Source organism: Diadema antillarum, unplaced genomic scaffold, assembly GCF_040938485.1.
Source record: "Diadema antillarum isolate AM-2024a unplaced genomic scaffold, OU_Dant_1.0 seq00001411_RagTag, whole genome shotgun sequence".
Taxonomy (NCBI): domain Eukaryota; kingdom Metazoa; phylum Echinodermata; class Echinoidea; order Diadematoida; family Diadematidae; genus Diadema; species Diadema antillarum.
Genome location: NW_027272165.1, coordinates 379908 through 401431, shown reverse-complemented (window position 1 = coordinate 401431; position 21524 = coordinate 379908). Strand labels below are relative to the sequence as shown.

The window sequence follows — 21524 nt, the reverse complement described above, 5'->3', positions numbered from 1 at the left end:
CGAAGAGATTGTGTATGCAGTCTCTTCGGCTCGAAGAAACTTGACACCCCACCCCTCTCCATCGTGGAAATTTCCACAAAAGCAGGTGCCACACCCAGGTGCGTGCCAGACGAAAGAATGCGCGCATTGGAATAAACAGCGTGTAAGTGTCCTGGAAATATCGATCGAAGAACCAGCTCATTAGTTGAATTAAAGGAATAATTCCAAAGATATCATGATTCTATGTCTATAGCCTTTCTTTTGGCGCATAGTAGGGAACATCGAACAGTCGATTATAGTGTACTTGATCGAATATCTAATGTTCCCTGAACAATAAAAAAAAGGATTGATTATTCAGTCAATTAAAAATGCAATCACAGAAATACATGAAAGGTCTCGTATGCCCAGACAAATTCACTACGAGAAGGTCCAATGAGATGCAGTCATCACTTGGTTAGACAGCAAAATACAACGTGTAATGACAATTAATTTCAGTTCACGCGCATCAAAACTGCTTATTACTTTTCAAAGTTTTGGCTATCAACATTCGTTCGTGGGTGTATTTTGTTTGTTTGTTTGTTTTGTGTGTTTTTCCCTCGTGAAAGACGTAATGATTTCTTCATATCGAACGTAAACTGCATGTTTACCGTAAACAAGCCATTCAGCTCAGCTCAGCTATGGCGCATTCGATCCATCGAACTTGCAGTAACCTCTTATAGGCAGGAGCACATGGCGCATTCATTTAAACTTGAAAATGAAGCCACGTGTTTGCACCACATCGGCGCTTCCACACACAGCGCGGCATTTTGCGATCATCGTTATAGCAGACTTTCCGATTCCAGTCAGGGGAAAAGGAATTGGAATACTTCGAAAAATACTGATGTTTAAAATCCAATAAAATGAAAAAAGCCTGAAAACAACGCATGATTATGTTTTGATAGTACATAATTGGAAACACAGAACAGAGTTTTGCATCCGCTCACACAGAAGCTCTCTTGAGAAGATCAAGCATTCCCCGTCCCCTGCTAGAAAGTGGAAGCTTCCATAATCAGCCCAGAAAGTTTTTGGAGGTACAAACTTGCACTTGTACACATTGCGAGAAAGCAATCAATCAACGCTGAACATTGCGTAGTTTAGAATCTTTATCGTGCTGGTGACCAGCTGGATGCTTCGGCATGTGTCATAACGTTATGTTTAGAGCCTGTAGGCCTCATAGCAAAAAGAGGGAGATTGAAAAAATACGAATTCTGGTGGATAATACGAATTTTGGAGCTGCTGAGTACTAATTTGTGCTTCGAAAGGTTGGCAGCTCTGTCGTATACGGAGCAGAATTTAACAGTTAGTCATTTCCAAATATAAAAGCAAACATCCGACATCTATTTTATCATCGTACGGAGCCGAATGTCACTGTTGTCCACTTGCGAAAGTGAAATGAGTCATCTGACAATTATTTCATCATATCGTACGGGGCCGAGTTTTGAACGTCAAGGCAGACATCAGACAGTTTTTGTGTGTGTGTGTGTGTGTGTGTGTTGTGTGTTTTGTTTTGTTTTTTTTTGTTTTGTTTTTTACCATCAAACGCAGCCGAATGTTACTATTCATTTCGAAATGTAATACACATGTAGCAAATATCCGACATTTATTTTAGCATAGTACGGAGCAGAATGTAACTGCTATTCACTTCCAAACGTAAAAGCAATCATCCGGAGCCGAATGTTATTGCTATTTATTTGCGAAAGTACATAGCAATACAAATTATAAGCAAGCATCCGACATTTATTTAAACATCGTACGGAGTTGAATATTATTATCATTCATTTCCGAAAGTCGAACGGAGCTGATTGTTATTGTTATATTTCGAACGTAAAACTGAATATCAGACATTTATTTTATCATCGTATATACGGAGTTATTTTGGTTATTCATTTCCGAACGTCACAACAAACATGCGTTATTTATTTTATCATCTTCCGGAGCTGAATGTTATTGCTATTTACTCTTGAACATAAAAGCAAACAGACATTTATGTTATCATCATATACACGGAGTTGAATATTATTGTGTTCATTTCCGAACCATCGAACGCAGCTGAATGTATAGTGTTATTCATTTCGAAATTTAAAAGCGAACATCCGACAGTTATTTTAGCATCGTATGGAGCAGAACATTACTGCTATTCACTTCCGAACGCAAAATCGTATATACGGAGTTGAATATTTTTGTTATTAATTTCCGAACGTCACAGCAAACATTCGACATTTATTTTAGCATCTTCCGGAGCTGAATGTTATTGCCATTTACTCTTGAACATAAAGGCAAACATCAGACATTCATGTTATCATCGTATACACGGAGTTGAATATTATTGTGTTCATTTCCGAACCATCGAACGCAGGTGAATGTTACTGTTATTCATTTCGAAATTTAAAAGCGAACATCCGACAGTTACTTTAGCATCGTATGGAGCAGAATATTACTGCTATTCACTTCCGAACGTAAAATCGTATATACGGAGTTGAATACTTTTGTTATTCATTTCCGAACGTCATAGCAAACATTCGACATTCTATTTTAGCATCTTCCGGAGCTGAATGTTATTGCCATTTATGTTATCATCGTATACACGGAGTTGAATATTATTGTGTTCATTTCCGAACCATCGAACGCAGCTGAATGCATACTGTTATTCATTTCGAAATTTAAAAGCGAACATCTGACAGGTACTATAGTATAGCATCGTATGGAGGAGAATATTACTGCTATTCACTTCCGAACGCAAAATCGTATATACGGAGTTGGATATTTTTGTTATTAATTTCCGAACGTCACAGCAAACATTCGACATTTATTTTAGCATCTTCCGGAGCTGAATGTTATTGCCATTTACTCTTGAACATGAAAGCAAACATCAGACATTTATGTTATCATCGTATACACGGAGTTGAATATTATTGTGTTCATTTCCGAACCATCGAACGCAGGTGAATGTTACTGTTATTCATTTCGAAATTTAAAAGCGAACATCTGACAGGTACTATAGTATAGCATCGTATGGAGGAGAATATTACTGCTATTCACTTCCGAACGCAAAATCGTATATACGGAGTTGGATATTTTTATTAATTTCCGAACGTCACAGCAAACATTCGACATTTATTTTAGCATCTTCCGGAGCTGAATGTTATTGCCATTTACTCTTGAACATGAAAGCAAACATCAGACATTCATGTTATCATCGTATACACGGAGTTGAATATTATTGTGTTCATTTCCGAACCATCGAACGCAGGTGAATGTTACTGTTATTCATTTCGAAATTTAAAAGCGAACATCCGACAGTTATTTTAGCATCGTATAATGGAGCAGAATATTACTGCTATTCACTTCCGAACGTAAAAGCAATCATCTGACATCTATTTTGTCATCTTCCGGAGCCGAATGCTATTGCTATTTACTTTCGAAAGTACAGGCAATCATCCGTCATTCATTTTATTATCGTAAGAAGTTGAATATTTTTTTTATTTATTTCCGAACGTCAAAGGGATCATTCGACATTTACTTTAGCATCTTCGGGAGCTGAATGTTATTGCTATTTACTTCCGAACGTAAAAGCAAACATCAGATATACATTGTATTATTTTTATCAACGTATATACGGAGTTGAATGTCATTGTTATTCATTTCCGAACATCAAAGCAATCATTGAACATTAATTTTACCACCGAACGCACCTGAATGTTACTGTTATTCATTTCGAAATCTAAAAGCAAACATCCAACAGTTATTTTAGCATCGTATGGAGCAGAATATTACTGCTATTCACTTCCGAACGTAAAAGATCTGACATTTATGTTAGCATTTTCCGGAGCCGAATGTTATTGCTTTTTATTTTCGAAAGTAAAAGCAAATATCCGTCTTTTTATTTTATCATCGTACGGAGTTGAATATTTTTGTTATTCATTTCCGAACGTCAAAGGGATCATTCGACATATAGCCTACTCAAGCATCTTCCGGAGCTGAATGTTATTGCTATTTACTTTCGAACGTAAGAGCAAACATCCGGCATTTATCTTATCGTCTTACGGAGTTGAATATTATCATTCACTTCCGAACGCCAAAGCAAACATTCGGTATTTATTCCAGTATCATACGGAGTCAAATGTCAGCGTGATTCATTTCTAAAATCAAAAGTAAACATGCGACATTCATTTTTGCGTCTTACGGAGCCGACTGTTACCGCTGTTTATTTCCAAAAGTAAAGGCAAACATCCGACTTTTTTTGTAGCCCGATTGGGCCACCGAATTTTCAGCAATGAAATTTTGGTGGCGCAGGTCGTTAAAAGTCGTGAATAGCGAGATGATCGTAACCGATGTCGATATGTTCTAATAATTATTGATACTTGAGTGATGAACGCATGTGCACAACTTCCGCAGGTGTACTTCTTTAGAAAGTAGCGAACAATCAAGGCAGTGGACATCAGAGTGTGATTAAATCGAAAAGAAGCCCCTGAAATCGGAATTTGATGAAAATGGGCAAAGTCGGAACTCCATGAAATGTATTTTGATTGAGCGGTCAAAATAAAGCTTAACGGGAATGTGCCCTTGAATACCCTCGTCCACCCTCGTCCACCCTCGTCCAACCCGCGTCAATCGAGACGCATATTCCCGAGGATGGATTTTCCGTGCGGGCGGATGGACTCGTCCACTGAACGCGTATACCCGCGGGTACCCGCGGGGATACGCGTCAGTGGCCTCGTCCAGATCTCGGAAAAGCGTGACGTTTCCCGCGGTCGGCACTGTACATGTACCTCCTTTAACCTCTTCTGCGCCAGTGAGTTAAATATGTACAAATTTCACACACTATACCTATGGACTGAAAATACATGTGGCACACGGAGGGTTAACCACTTCACTGTTCCCCTCTTCAGTGTCTGTTTCACCCTCACCTTCTTGTCTCTATTTCCCTTTTTTACCCCCAGTAGACCTGGATGATTTTCTTTTGGGTTTTATATCTTCCAACCCTTCCACCCCCCCCCCCCAGCTTCTTCTTCATTTTCTCCCTTTTTCTTCTCTAATACATTTTTTCATCTTTCCTTGCACACTTTTTCCTCCCCTTGTGCCTTTTGACACATCCTATGACAATGAGCTAAATGTGCATACACTTCACACACAAACCTATGGACAGAAAATGTAATGTTGCACGCATAGGGTTAAAGGGACTGCACAGTACTGGTTGAGGTGGGGATTAATCTTTTGAACATTCCTAAGTGAGATAATGAGAAACCCCATATAAAATATGAAAGAGCATGTAATTTTAAGAAGGATTCAACGTTTATTTGATGAAAATTGGTTTTCAAATGCCTGAGATATCCAAAAAAGTGATAATAATAAAAGGCGACAGGCCACAACTTTATAAGTATCTCTTTGTTTCACCTTGTTTTTGGATATCTCAGCCACTTCAAAACCGATTTTCATCAAATAAACTTTTGATACCCCTTAGAACTGCATGCCCTTTGACATCTCAAAGAGTGGTCTCTGAATATCTCGCAAAATGTTAAAAGCTAAATCCTCACCTTGACCAGAACTGTATACACCCTTTAACACCATTTATGTCTCTTGGGCTATTGCCTCTCACCCCCACCCCCTCCCCTATTCATATGTATCTCTTTTCTTCCCTCTTCCAATCCTTTTCTACCATCCCTCCTTCAGTCCTTCTCTCCTTCTACCCTCAGTCTGTTTCCTTTTTGTTTTGTTTATTACTCTTTCCCATTGACTATTTTCCTTTATTCTCCTGTCCAGATGTTTTGATTCTTTTTGCATTTAAAAGGCCCTGTAGTGTGGGGATTCTTGGAGTGGGAAGGTGAGCACAGTTCAGATATATTCAAGAATATACTCTATGTACAAATTGTGCGCAGCTCTATCACTGAGGTCAGCATACACAGAGCCAGAGAATCTTGACAGGAGTTGACCATTACTGAGAGTGTGCGCTTGGATGCACATATTCGCTGACACATATCTGACAGGCACTATTTATAATTTCTAATGTACCCCAGTGGCCAGTGAATGAGGACTAATGCAATTGGACCACCCTTGTTTCCCCCCATAATACTGAGCCTTTAAAGGTGTTGTTTACCATTGGAAGCAGTGATTTAAAAGATGTTCGAGTTATCACATTTGATGCTTATGTGTAGGTCAGTTGTATCACAAAACATCCTACCATATAAAGGTTTCGCAATAAAACCTAAAATATAAGGAGAAATCACTATTTTTCTCAATAAATCATAACTGAGGAGGTTTATTCGAAAAACAATTCTATTGTTCACATTTTGCATATTGAATAATTCTCACCATTGATTATACTGATTAACATTTTTACATTGGTTGTTCCTATTCATAACACACATTTAAGAACTATTTTGAAGCACTAAAGATGGGTTTTTGTTTCATCTGCAAATGGTACTGTAAATAACGCCTTTAAATCTCAAGTCTATACAAATGTCACATCTTCTCTTTTCTGTTTCCCTTCTACCAATCCCCTACTCTATCTCTCTCCTTTCTTCCTCCCCCCCACCCCACCCCCTTACCACCTTGCTAAGACAACTCTCCCCCATCTCTACCCCACTGCAAGCTCATTAGACGGTGTGTGGCGCGTACGGCTTCATTAAGTCCCAGCTCACTTCCTGTGTCCGCCACTGATAAACCCATCAGGCTGTGCCTAATGACACATCAGAGCGAAATCTCACGTATGTACATCTACCCCCTCCCCCCCCCCCCCCCCCCCCCCCCCCCCCCCCCGTGTCCCTTATGCCCTGCTTTCCTAAGACCAAACTTGAACACACTCACATACACACACATAAAACTTGTGTATGAAGAAATTAAAATGCGTAATGAGATTGAAGGAATTAACACCAATCTCTCTCCCTCTCTCTCTCTCTCTCTCTTTCCCTCTCTTACCCGTTACCTGGTCATGTGACTGGTATCAGAAGAGAGCAAAGGACGACGCTTGCTTAGCACTCCATATGTTCTCCTAACATTGAGACACTACCATATGTTGTGCATTATCGCCATGATATATTGTCAGAATGGATGCATTTTGACAGCAATTTTCTGGGCACACACACACACACACACACACACACACAAACAAACGCACACACATATAATGCGAAACCCACACATACATTGTACACTACCACACATACATGGAAGCACATTCACCGGCAAGCAACTTTAGCCGTTCAGATTCATGACTTCCACACAAAGAAAAAAACTTTCTCAAATTTAGGGCCATCTGGCAAGAGCAAACTACTCTCTTCAAAATAAATGGAGGTTGATAACCTATCATCATTCCTCTAAATCTTTCAAAATGAGATGAATTTAATACATCTCGGTGCTTTCTGGTCTAGAATCATAATTTGAGTGTAGTTTCCATTCAGCACTGCACCCTGTGGATCACTCATTTCATAACCATCATCACAAAGGTTCATCACAATGCTGTATAAAAACTTTGGCTTAAAAGCAACCATAGAAATCAAGTTGGAGTCCTCTGGACTGGACTCTGATGCCCAGCAACCATATTCCAACTTATTTCTATGTTTAATCTCAAACATAAGTGTTCTTGAAGTATTTTTTTTTCACATAAAACATGAAAACACAGTTGGGCAAAAGTGCTGATTAGTTCTGGTGCAGTAGACACCTTGAACACACCATGCAGAAACCTTCATGAGTGGAGTGGTGGCATAACGTGTTGTGAAATACTGCAAACATCATGTATACTGTACATGCCATACATTATGGGAGTCTAATTTTTCAAAAAATCAGAACCTTTGGACGATTTTGCGAGTGGGTAAATTCGCCACCATGGAGTACAGCAACGGACAGAGAAACGTATGTGTGTTTGTCATACTCCTGTTGGGACCACAGTCAATATTTTCATGTGTTTTGAACTTCGCAAATAGCACCTGACTCGCAAAATTTGCAAAAATATAAACCCTGTAAAATATATGGCATATACAGCATGAGTCTCACAAAAAGACATTTGGTGTCTTCAGCACAATTCCATCACATATTACACTTGCCAAATATCCAAACACAATGAATCGAACAAAGTCAGCAAAATCATGACGCCATCATAATCATCATAAGGGTAAAAATTACAGTGAATGTGGGTGATTTCTTTTTTCCCTTTTTTTTTAGGCAGAAAGAAATAGAGCCACCTAGAGTTGTTTGTAACATTTGTTGTAGGTACTTACTGTCTGGCGTGGTCGTGTTGCTGCGGTGGTTGTTGGATGGTGACGTGAAGCCGGAGCGCATCGTCGGGCTGCTGAAATCGAGGTCTAGGTCTAGGAGGTTGCCAGCAGAATTTGACTGGTTGCTATGGGTACGCAACATCCACAAGGGGAGAAGAAGAGATGGAGATTGAGTATAAATTACAAAAGCCAGAAAATCTTGACTTGCTAACCCTCATTTCCACTTCGTTAGCCTTCTTCTACTTCAAAAGTTCACAGGACGACTTTTATGCCATTTCTGTTATGGATAATATCTCAAAGAATGAAAGTCAGCATCTAATACACATTGGATATTACTAAAGAGTTAAACTGTGCATGACTTGACAGTAAGTCATGTCATATAAATCATGATTAACAGCATCAGAGCCATTAAGGTGATCTAATGGTTCAGTTTCTTACACTCACAAACGAATAACATGTGGTGTGACTGTGTGTATGTCTGTAGTGCGTGCAATTAGCTTTATTTTGATGTTGACACTAAAGTCAGCTTGTATGAATAAAATTCTCTGAGAACAATGTATCATAGAGTGACTCAAAACATACAATGAATTTGACACAATACTCTAAACTGCTAAGATAAAATCTTTCGGGGGAAAAAAAATCCAAACAAAATGAAACAGGGGGTCAAAGTAACAAGAATCTGTGAATTTTGATACTTACATTCTAACACAAAACATAATTATGTATCTGACAAAGGATTCACACAACTTTTACTCTTAAGAGGAGAGAAATAACAACACATCCTGTCACTACATGAAATTGAATCAAAATCCAAATAACATTCAACAAGAAAGTGAATCAACACAAATTTGTTTCTCTTCTAACATGCTCAATCATGTGAAACCATTCTGTGTGCTGGTAACTGTGCAGAAGGAACAATCACTTCATACAAACAAAAGGATCATACACAATACAAAGGAAGAAGGGGAAAAAGAGGCACAACACAAGAAGAAAAGTGACAAGGAGGGGGAGGGTGGTTGTCAAGACAACATAGGAGTTGCCAATTTGCTGTTCAAGGCGAGTATAACATAACCGGGAAAACAAACACCAAATATGGTGGAAGACACAAAAAGAAAAAGAAAAAAGAAAAAGAGTTTTGTATTTGACAAAGGGTAGTCTTCCCTACAGATTTGATTGTCTGCACAAATTACAGAATGCCCCTTTTGGGGCAACAGTTGTAACAAGGCATTTTTTTTTCCACACACATGATATGGATTTTTCAAACTATTTCCTAAAGATGAGAGTAACATAAAGGCAAGTGTCACATTCTAATATGTTGGATATAGTGCAGGTTTTTGTCTTACATGTGGTTTGAGCTTTAGAAGGAGCAAGTCGGGCATACCCTGTTGCTTTTCAACATGAAAACAATGACCATTTCAATTTGTTTTCAAAAAGCACTCTAGCATTGTAGGGAATGGAAGATACTGAAAATGGATGGCTCAGAATCTTTGTCACTTGAGAGCCAGAATGACACTAATGCCATGTGATACACCTTCTTGCTCCCAGATAACCATCTCTATCTGGCCTGGCCCGGTCATTTGAGTTTCATTAATTCAAAACGTATTTTCTCATTTTCTAAACCAACAAAAAGTAAAACACAGCAAAATTTTTGATATGAAGAGCTGGCTCCAATATCTAATGCAAATTGTACAAAATCAAGAACACATGACAATAATGATCATGGTAATATAAACATAAATGATATCATGACACTGTGCTTAGGAAAGGTCTCTTCGTGCCCGAAATGAAAGGTTTTAAAGTGATGCCACAAAAAAGAAAGTTTTGTTGACTTTAAAGAAAGGCTCTTTCTTCAGCGCATTCCTCAAACTAGCCATGTTAGTTATGATACACAGACGCACAAGACTTCAGTGCTCAAGATATGTTGCCAAGTGCTCTTTCATTCTAACTACTGGTATCATCAAACATGACACAAAATCTTCAAAGCTGTTTTCGGCAAACATTCCATGATATTGATAGTTTAATAACAGAAAAAAAGAAGAAGAGATACACAATGCAACATGATGGTCTCATGTTATCTTGTAATGATCAGAATATATGACTTAAACAACCTATTGTGACTGTGCATGCCACAAATACATGTTAGACAATATTCAATGAAATCAACTCCCATACAGACATATCAAAACACAATGACAATCAAACCTGCATGCAGCTCAAAAAGAAAAAGAAGTCATCTTCAATAGATAAGTCCTGAATGGTGACCTAATACTAAAAATCAACTTACATTACCACATGATCGAATTAGCAGTACAGTTTGGATTGATCAACAAAAAATCTGCTATTGAACCATCTTGTACTCAGGTTTCTTCATATATTTGTAGACATTTCTATGAGTGACTGCTACACAGCTTTCATTTCCTTGCATAACAAAAGGAACTTCATGAAAGAAAAAAAGTCTGGAATGCTTTTGTTTGTTGCTGTCACACAACTTCTAGAAAAAAAAAAAAAGACTAAGCCATTATCTTTTCTGACAGTATTTAAGCATTTAGTACACTGTAAAAAAACATGAGAGACATCTATAACTGGGTGAATACCCTTAGGTGGCTATCCATAGGTGTAAAAAAAATAGAGAAACTTACTAATTTGATGCACATAACATCTCATTCAGCATGTGTGCACAATGGGTTAATATCAACTTTTTGGCATTTTCGGTTGCCCCTAATGTGAAGTTTAGAGTTTCTCATGTGCATGCTACACTGCCATCAGATAGTAAATTATACCTGATGCATCAAAAGCTATCTCCCTCCTTCAACTAAGGCTTTGATATGAAAACTCATTTATTCTCAGAACCCCAAGACTGCTTTGCTATCTGGAGCTTTTCATAAGATTTCCTTCTTTAATGTTTGGACCCAAGTATACTAAGACTTTGGTGTACATGTACGTATTTGAGGTTTGAATTCAAAACAAAATCATATCATCATTCAAAAGAAGGGAGATACAAATATTCCTTGGGGAATGATAAAGCCTGCTAATACTCGGAAAACTACCTGACATACCACAAACAAAATGTGAACAACATCCTTCACTTGGGAAAACAAAAATAAAAACGAAAATCTCTTTGTGTATTACAGTATACAGAGACAGAGTACAGAGATATACATAGCACAGCATTTGTCCTGATATCTTCTGGGGGGCATTTCATGAAGGAACTTGTCGGATAAAATATCTGACAAGTCAATTATATCCGACAAGTTTTGAGAAATTCTTTGGTCTGATTGGCTGATTTCTCTGAACTTGTCGCATATAATTGACTTGTCGGACATTATATCCGACAAGTTCCTTCATGAAACGCCCCCCTGATATCTCACAAAATATCAGACATAGAATCCATTCCAAAAGATGCCAGCCAAGATACCACCACAAGGATGCAGTACATCATCACCATGGCAACATGAGCAACAGCCAAGTCAATTTGTTGTTGTTGTTGTTTTTTTTTCAAAGCATTAGATGCCTCATTCAACAAGCTGGGCTCATGGCCACAAGCATGCCAATAAATAGGAGACAGACACACTTGCTTGAGACACATTGACTGGTTCCAAGCCTATATACTTTCGTTTCCGCACACATATTTGCAAAGATTACAAACTCTCTAAACAGTCTCATACATGGACTGGATAACAGCAGATAGTTACTCCCAAGTCCAGACTGCTTAATGAATTCAGTAATGAATCCATCGCACAATGAAAGGTAGTTTGGAATATGATGTTGTTTTTCATTACTAAACCAAAACATGGAATTCTTTGTGATTAGTTCAACCCATTCAACAATTAAAAATCTGCAAGGAGGTCTAATACATTGAATATCAAATAATTACAAAGGTCTTGTCTGTAAAAGTTATATGATATTATTCATGATGATTTAATGTCATGCAGCAAATTGATTCTTTAATTTACTGGTTCTGAAAATTCTAAGTATGTCATTCAAATGATCACTTTTATAAATCAATTTTTTTAAGTCAAACAACAATGGCTATCCTGTTGGTAAAATTATTTGAAATACTTCACTAAATGCAAGGATTTATTTAAAGAAAAAGGAATGTATAGGGTTTTTTTTCATAAGAATAAGTGATATTGAAAGTCTATCTTTCAAAATAGAATAAACTAGAAGAACAGAGTCCATCTCTCTGGCACTATTGCACATTTATGAATTACCCATCATGTTATACATCACTAACTGCTGCTGACAAACAATCACTCCGAATTTAATGAAACACAAAATCCGTTATTTTCCCTCTCACCTTCAAATTATTTCATTAGACCTATTAAACATCTTGTCCCTGCTTTACTTAAGCACCACAAAGTTGCAAGACTTACTTTATTCAAGTGATTACGGTAATGTGTGCTTAAAATTCAATGGTTAAATGTGTACTGAACAAACTTACGGATGGCAAATCTTCATCGCACAAAACCAAAGAGTAGTAGACATTGGCATGCGGTTGTGAAATATTAGACTGAAATGTCAGACATTCAGCTCATGCTCATAATAACAAAATAAATAAGCAAAGATTTCATACACCCAGATTTTAGGCCTTTCTCTGCTAGGGACTTTGGACAGAGTGTACAATGCTATGGGGTTTTCTGTGCCAATCAATACTCAAAGCCCACAAAGGGTTAACAAAGGATGTAAGGATCGCTTGAGGGTTATGTTATCACTTAATTTGAAAATGTTCATTACAAAAGTTGACTGCTCTCAAAGAACAAAAAAAAAGTCAAGTGGGAACACCTAATGTTTTAAGTTTTTGAATGATATGACTATTTGCCACATGGCTGTTTAGAGTATAACATTATGTACTGGTGTATGTTTGCACAAGAAGAGCTTGCTTTGTGAAAGTCATTGACCGATATTACATTGTATCTCAAGAAATTTGCCCAAATTTCTCCCTCTTCAACCAATGGACATATCTCAAAACATGTTTTGATTTGAGAGCTCTTCACACTTACATGGACTCATTAAATGAAAGATCTGTAGGATTTTCTATGGAATTCTTACATCTACCAGCGTCATCCTAAATAAAACTATAACCATTTTCTTCTTGTTGGTAAGAAATATGTCTGACATCGTTTTGAGCTTTTACCTATAAGCACTGCACAAGAACACAAAAACATAATACCTACAATGGTTTCAGAGTGAACAATTTTCCAATTCTACATCAAGTAGTATATAGTAGCACATACATGGCATCCAGTACACTTCTAAGCAATACTTGTGACAGACATTTCCTTAATCACCATAAATTAGACTAACCATCAGTAAATCTTGATAATAGAGGATAATTCTTATTTTGTTACTATAACCTTAGACTGAATTTTGCTCACAAATGAAACAGCTATGAAGTTCAGCTCAGTTTCAGGTTCCTTTAATCCCATCTGTACCCAAACCATTTCTGTGCCTGGGACTTTGGGCAGTGTGTACAATGGTATGGGGCTTTCTGTGCCAATCAGCATACAAAAGGTTAAAGGGCATATTCACTTGGATGGAATAAGCCATACATGCTGATTACTGAAAAAAAAAAATGAGAAGCCAAATCACATAAGAGGATATATGGGCCGAATCTTGGCCCTGCGGAAATTAATGTGGCGCTTCAATCAACTATGACCATGGTCAATAAGCTGTAGGCCATTTATGCACAATCGTTACATATAAATCCTATGCTCAAAATGCAGTGCTGGTGAATTCAATCTCAAAGTTATCCCACGTCACCTTAAAAAAAATATCAAGTAATGATTTAAGGCATGAAGGCTAGGTGCTGTTATCATTTTTACGGCAGCCCACGAGCAAGCTCTCAGTGCAACATGGTTCGATCAGAGTTAGTGCAATAGTCAGTCAAACCAATACACCACCGTGCCCCGGCCATTACCGACACAATTCATTCTTTGAGCGACAGTTTGTGAAATAATGATAAAGGTGTTGACATTCGAGAAAGCACAGTCAAGGTGGCAGCCAGTCTCAATGTATCAAAGACCTTCATGAACAAGAGAGATGAGCAATTTCCATATGCAGTCTGTACAGCCTTGATCTGTAAGGCATAAATTCCCACCTGATAGAACTACTGGAACCTGTCAAGTCTACCACAATGTGAAAAAAATGAAAGTGGTCTATAGATCCCAACCCATATTTGGAATGAGGCAAAGTAAGATTTTTCATGTCATCCTTTTCTGTGAGATACCAGTTAGTTTCTAATGATATTATTTCATTTTATTGCCTTTTTTCCTCTTTCAATTTCATTTTTTTTTTCAAGTGCACTCATTGAGGAAGTTAGCAATGTTTGTGCATATAAGTAGAATAACCTAAACTCAAACCAACCTAACCTCAAACCAATATTTCAACAATTTCTTCTGGAATCTGTTGTTAGTTGCCAGGATATATTCTATCATGTCCTAGGTACAGCATACACATCAGCAATCAAACAATATGTAGTGGCTTGATTTTTGAGGTTCTACTGTATTATACTCTACTGATCAGTGGCCTCTTCATTTCTTGCAATAGTGATTGTGCGTCTGTGCGTTCATCTGTGTGTTTTTTTTTTGTCAGTTTTTTTTCCTTGCTTGCTTTCTTGCTGCTTGAGACTTGACCTGATATACATCATATATACTGCAAAGTTTTTATTTTTGTGAACCTTGTGAGTCGCGCACTACTCACATATTTAACAACATGTGAGTGATTCTCAAAAAAAAAAATAGACTCGCTATGAAATATATGGCGTATGAAGCAAGAAAGAAAGTCTGACATTTGCCATTATTCGGAGGATCTCATAGATTCAGATAGGTCATTTCACACTGCCTTGCAATATGGTGTGCTTACCATCTTTCCTGATGAACGTAACCACGCACACATTCACAGGAGAAGAAACCCAGATAATGTTTCAACAATAGATAAATTTGTAAACAAGTCTCCTTTTTTGGAGTCTAACTGAAGAGCTCAGACATTCAAATGGGATGGTAGATACAGTAAGAGGGTAAGATACTTTCTGTAGTGCCCTCAAAGCAGTGAATTTGAAACAACAAAAAAGGCCATAGAATAACAAGCCATTACTAACAGCAGCAAAGGTATTCATCTTTCATGATATTGATATGGATACATGGACACTTTGCAGAACGTTTTAATTTTTTTCTTTTATGTGTGGCTTTGTTCAAAATGAAATGATATCTAGTTTGTTTGTAATTTCATTTGACTGCATATTTTTCAGAGTACAATTGTAAATCTCACTTATCTAACTATCTACCCCGGCTTTTCTTATTGTATTGCACATTGTTAAATACAACAGTAAGAAGGTATTGTGACCTTTCACACAACAAACCTAGTAAAGTCCCCATACACAAAGTTTCTGATTTTGGATTATTTACTTTATGTTGACATTAGGGCTTTTCAAGGATATATATTTTTTCATTAATAAATGGTAAGGAAGCTACCCAACAGATAGACACTGCTGCAAAAAAGAAAAAAAAAATCTTCTTTGATATTTAGGTGCATTCATATCTACTAAATGATTAAGGCATTCAAAACGCAATAGCAAGATGCCTCATGAATATCCCACATTTCTGAATTTTAATCTTACACTCAAGTTCAGACACGCAGTCATTATCACACTGACAATTCTTGAATGAGCATAGAATAATGATACCATTCTTCTATGAAATGACCTTCCCTTATTAAAGGATTTTTCTGGTTTATACAAGTTGCAATGTTGTGATTTTTACGTGGCTGTGCACATTTGCTGCTTCTGAAAATGAGAATGCAGTGACAGTGTAGGGCGTTGAGGTTACTATATATACACCTCCCACCATCCCATTAGCTTCAGGTAACTGGGTTTCTATGGCCTCTAGCAGAACTACAAAGCGGAAACATATGTACAAATATAAAGGGGATGGATGGATAGATGGATGGAAAACAATAAGCATCCATAGATCATTCATGAAATGCTCTGGCGTGTGCATGAATTCCAGACACTTGGTGAACGAGAATGGGTTGGATAAACTGATATACACTGTAGAAGAGTAGAGAATTTTGGTACAAGGGGGACAGAAAACAAAGAGAATAGTCAATACCGAACCTGAAACGCAACCACGAATTGCGATAAACTCGCGAGTAATGAGTCGGCGAGATGCCCAAGCTATACATACACAAGGCAAAAGAGAAATGACCAACAAAAAAAACAAAAAACAGACGAACAAAAAACAAACAAACAGTAGAGTGGAAAGAGAAAGTGACAGAGATTGACAGAAAAAATGAGAGATAGGCAAAGAACGAGAGACAGGCAAAGAATGAAAACAAGAGGGAGAGAACCAGAGAACAGCAAACATTATTTTGACTGCCACAAATAACTCTTGAGATTTTAGGCATTGATCACTCTGCTAGAGAAATCGTCACCAAGCTCTTGAAATGTAGCAGCCTTCATTTGAAAGAAATAAAAAAAAAGAATGACCACAACAAACAAACAAACAAATGGAACCTCTCACAGAATAACATCAAAACTGAAAATAATGCCCCACATATAAATGAGGAAAGCAATGTTCCCAAATTCTCCATACAAATACAATTTCAATGCAAAAAAAAAATCAAATACTGTCTTCCCATGGTGACTGAATAAGCCTCTGAAAAAAAAGGTATTTTCTTCATAAAGGCATATTTGAGGATTACATCCACCTATATCAAATAGGATTGTTTGAACTACAAATTTTGACACATTTAATTCTGATGCCCATGATGGTACATTGATTGATGTGTGTGGGTATCTACGGGTATATGATAGAAATGCTGCCTTCTGTGATGTCACACTCTCAAATGGTATATATTACAAACTTGGTAGCATATTATATTTGGGATCGAGTACAACAGACAAATATATTGACTTCTGTCCCTACTATTCATCAAGAAGGTCATTTGCTAAAGATAAATTCATACAATGATGGAAGGTATGTCTAATGCATTATTATATACTTCTTGATGAGTACAGCATAAAAAGACCAAATTTTTAAAAAGAGGCCCCGAGTGTTGCCTCAAGACTATCATTAGATATTGCCCCAATCATTTCTAAAAGAACCCCCCCCCAAAAAAAAAAAAAAAGAAAAGAAAAAAAGAGAAATGCTCAAAATTCAGACATAATTCGATGGTGACTTTGTTCAACCTCACGAAGAAAATGTGCCATTCAGACTTTGACTGGAACTAAGCATGAAATTTCTGCCCAAAATAATAGATTCCTTATTTCGACTCAGGTCCGTTATATGTTTACCAAATTTGGATCAAATCAGATTTGTTTTCTTTGTAACCACAAGAAAAATTTCTAACACTCTACCCAGGTTCCCACCCCCCCCCCCCCCCAGTCTTGCATAATACAAATTTCTAACCTTTGAAATGAGACAGGCAATATGCATATCAAAACTCTGATATCCTGATAATAGAGAGAATGTGAATATCAATATACCACACTTCCCATTACTTCCACAGTTCATAATAAATCTGCAAGGCATGCATATTTCATGTAGTCAAGGTAGCTGCACATATGAATATTTCAGGTAATGCATATAATAATATATATGCAGAGACAACAAGGTTTGCTTCTAGGCATTGCAGTCATTTGCATTTGGTAGAGTGAGCCAGAGACATTATCTACATTTCTACGAAAAGCACTTCCACATCAAGCCTGTATCATAAAACATAAAGAATAATTTATCAGGAAATACACAGCAGCAGGCATATGAGCAAGTCTTTCTCCATTAGACAGAGTTCTTTAAATTAGGGAAAACTATAAAGAATTTAGACTGCGCTTTATGCCATTCCATACAACAAGGAGTCCATGGTTAATTGTTACTGAAAACACGAGAAATGTCTTATCCTTGACAAATTTGTATCAGTTTGGCATACTTTAAAGAAGGGGAAGGATGGGACTTGTCATAATATGCATAGTATCCCAAGCTTTCTCCGCACAGCTGTATCAAGAAAATGCTAAAATGCATTCCCGGTGTGCCACAGATCTAGAGCTAGTGCGCCATCTTCTTTAGCACCATTACAACAAATACAATAATAGACGGGACTACATGTGGACTGACTAATGCATTCCACAAAGGCCAACCTGACTAGAGAATATATTCATAACTAGTATTCTGAACACATCTGCAATGCAAGCTCATCCTTTTAATAGTTGAAAGCCATTTCAAAATGATAAGAGAACAAAGAAAACCATTAAACAGGCTCTATCCTTTCTCTGTTGCCAAACTCGTATCAAACATTTACAAGAAAGTACATATATATTCGTTCACTACGTTGAAGCTGGAATTTGGACCAGAGTTTGGCTAGCACCAATAACTATCAACAACAAAACCATACATCATACTGAGCAAATAATATCTGAGTTGTGAGAAGTCCTTTAGGGACTCCCTTGTAGCACTACTGGCAAAGACAGCTTTCACCAACAGCAAATCAAGACATCATTTTACTCTTGATGGTTGTAGATGACTAGTATCGGCATTTGAAGCCAATTTTGAGTACATTTGGAGGGAAGAACAGGAAATTGGAAAGATAAAGTTTAACAAGAAAACGGGTGGTTCCACAGGTAAGGAAACCATGCAAACTGGACGGAGATCACTCATGCATTCAGTTGCTCTCACTTGTATGCATATCTGTACTACAGAAAAATGGTGCAATGTTTTGGTATGCTGTTTACCCATGAATGAGCACCAGTTGGGGGAAATCCCCTCTCTGTTGCAGAGTCCCCAACAAATTTCAACCAAAGTTCTACAGAGGGCGGTATACCAGATATGTACACCAGACATCCAATCTATTCTATTAAAAGCACCAATGATTTTTCTTTGGGAAATGAGAGTTTCCAGACTCATTATCATTCTACTTTCTAGGGTATTGGTTTCTCTCTTCTTATATGAGTACAGGCAGTGTGTATCTACTCACGACAATTAGTTTTGGGAGGTAAAGTGTTATGTCATGCTCACATGTGCCTTGAGTAAAAATCCACCCATTCCTACACTGACCATCAAATGAGTCAGAATGGTTAAGGGTTTTTTTTTTTTTTTTCTAAAATTGGGTGAGTCATTGAAATGTCACAGTTGCTACATCTTGTCCCTAAGTAGAAAAAAAAAAAAAAACCAAACACAAAATGGTGACTTCGATGATGTTCATATATTTCATATGCAAATTAGGTGAGGTGATGTCACGACCCTAGATTGCAGGGACATCAGGACCCTAGAAGTCTCCCATTCCCTTACACACAAAACTTTGGACAGGGCAGTCAAAGAGATATGTGACCCTGCATCACAAAACCAACAATGAGTCTCCAGACATGGATTTTTTTAGTTAAGGGCAGATTCTGAAAGAGTACTAGACTCTAAGCTTTAAAATCATGTATAGCTCAATTGAAATGAACTCTCTTAACCTATCTAAATATTGGAAAGAAAGCAAACACTCTGGAAAAGTGTGAACCGAAAAAAGAGGCTCTGAAGTACAGGGTCTATTCAAACGCTTAATCTTCACCAAACCATGCTAGTTGTGCGATGAATGGGACAAAAAACAGGGTGTAAACCACCGGAGCAACAACAATGAAGAGATCATCAGATTAGGCTGAAATTAAATATGCTCTATTAACACATTCTGTCCATGATTAATGCCAACTTTCACAGCAGTAGCCTTATCCCTTCAGAAGTTAATAGACTTGAAAGTGAAGAGTGTCCAAAGGGTTATCAAGAAACGAACAGGGGCCTCTAAGACATACCTGACCTCACTACTCTACAAAAAAGGGTTGTAGAAAAACTGCTGAAAATGCACTTTCCCATTCATCTTATCATCCCAAACTTAAGAATAATGTACAAGAAGGGTAGCTCTTTCAGAAAATGTGAAAAACTAATTATTGACTTGGTTGACCCGTTTCACCTTTTATTAAGTCCTCACGTAAAATCAAGGGGTGCGACTTTTTGTTCATTTTGTGATGCACAGTCACATATAAATTAAATCAGAAGAAATTATGTCCTTTACATCAAATTGTCATAGAGTTTGAGTGACTATTAAAGCAATTATGATTTTGTTGTTGTTGTTGTTGCTGTGGGGAAGGGCTGCAGTTACTATATTGCTCACATAAAAAGTGATTTTTGCATTACATTTTAATATTAACTATCCAAGAGGCCACATTTGTGATCATCTTGCCTAATTTGCATAATAAGTGTAATATGACAAATATCAATGTTAATGAAAACATACAAAACTTCAACAGTCCATAACTTCCTCATAACTTTTGGGAAAAAGTTAGTTAATACCAGGTAGTTTGATTTTACTCTATTTACTACCACCAACTTGGATCAAAGAAGCGAAGTTTCACTTTAATGAGAGCAGCTGAGCGTTTGAGTGACATCCATCTATGCTGCACTATGTTGGGACGAGCAATTTAAAGTGATGTTGCTGTTTTTAAGGACCATCAGGTTTCATCACACTTAGTCAATAATGCTTCATCAAGCAAGACAGGAACACCACACAAATGCTCTGAAATCATCTGCACTACCAACTCGGGATATCCAGGGGAACATGAATTCTACTTCAAGCAATCAAAACAAAATTAACAAAACGAGGGATAAACAAAATCAAACAAGAGTTATGATTTGTCTCTTTTATCATTATTATTATTATCATCGTCACTGTGGGGGTGGAGTCAGTAACTCAATGCAGTTTCTTCAAACTCTGGTCAAAAAGTTATATCCAAAGATAAATGCTTTTAGTGAGAGCATGCTCAAAGATACGATGAGTTAGGTCACATGTCGTTGGGATGCAACTACGTCCGGTATGGGGTCAAATGGGAGATTGTTTGGGAGGGTAGGGGTTGGGAGACAGGAAGGAAGGGTGGGTCATTCCCACTAGTTGGCAAGGTGACGAGCACGAAGCAACCTATCGCTGTCCAATCAAAGGCCAACACAGTTTGGTATACGGGAGGCTCCCTTGGGGGGTCGTGTGCAAAACACATACTACCTATATTCTACAGTGAGGGAAGAGATATGATAAATCGCATTACATGCACAGATATTGTGTGTACTCTACACTCATGTAATACTAAATCGCATTTTGATCTCAAATGAAACACGTTTGAAAGCTAAAGCCTCCAGCTGTAGAATTTGTATAGTATCTTTAGTTTCACTCCAGCATGTCAATTGCCTAATCTCAGAATTACTGAATTAATAGTCGTTGTAGATCACTCTTGCTTCTATTTTGATTTCTAATAATCTGTGCATATTTCCGATATCTTTC

At 37.4% G+C, this 21524-nt stretch overlaps 1 pseudogene; it reads right to left on the bottom strand.

Annotated features, from left to right (window-relative positions):
- The window catches only part of LOC139709187 (F-BAR domain only protein 2-like), a 169081-nt pseudogene that overhangs the window by 39372 nt on the left and 108185 nt on the right, over window positions 1–21524 (bottom strand).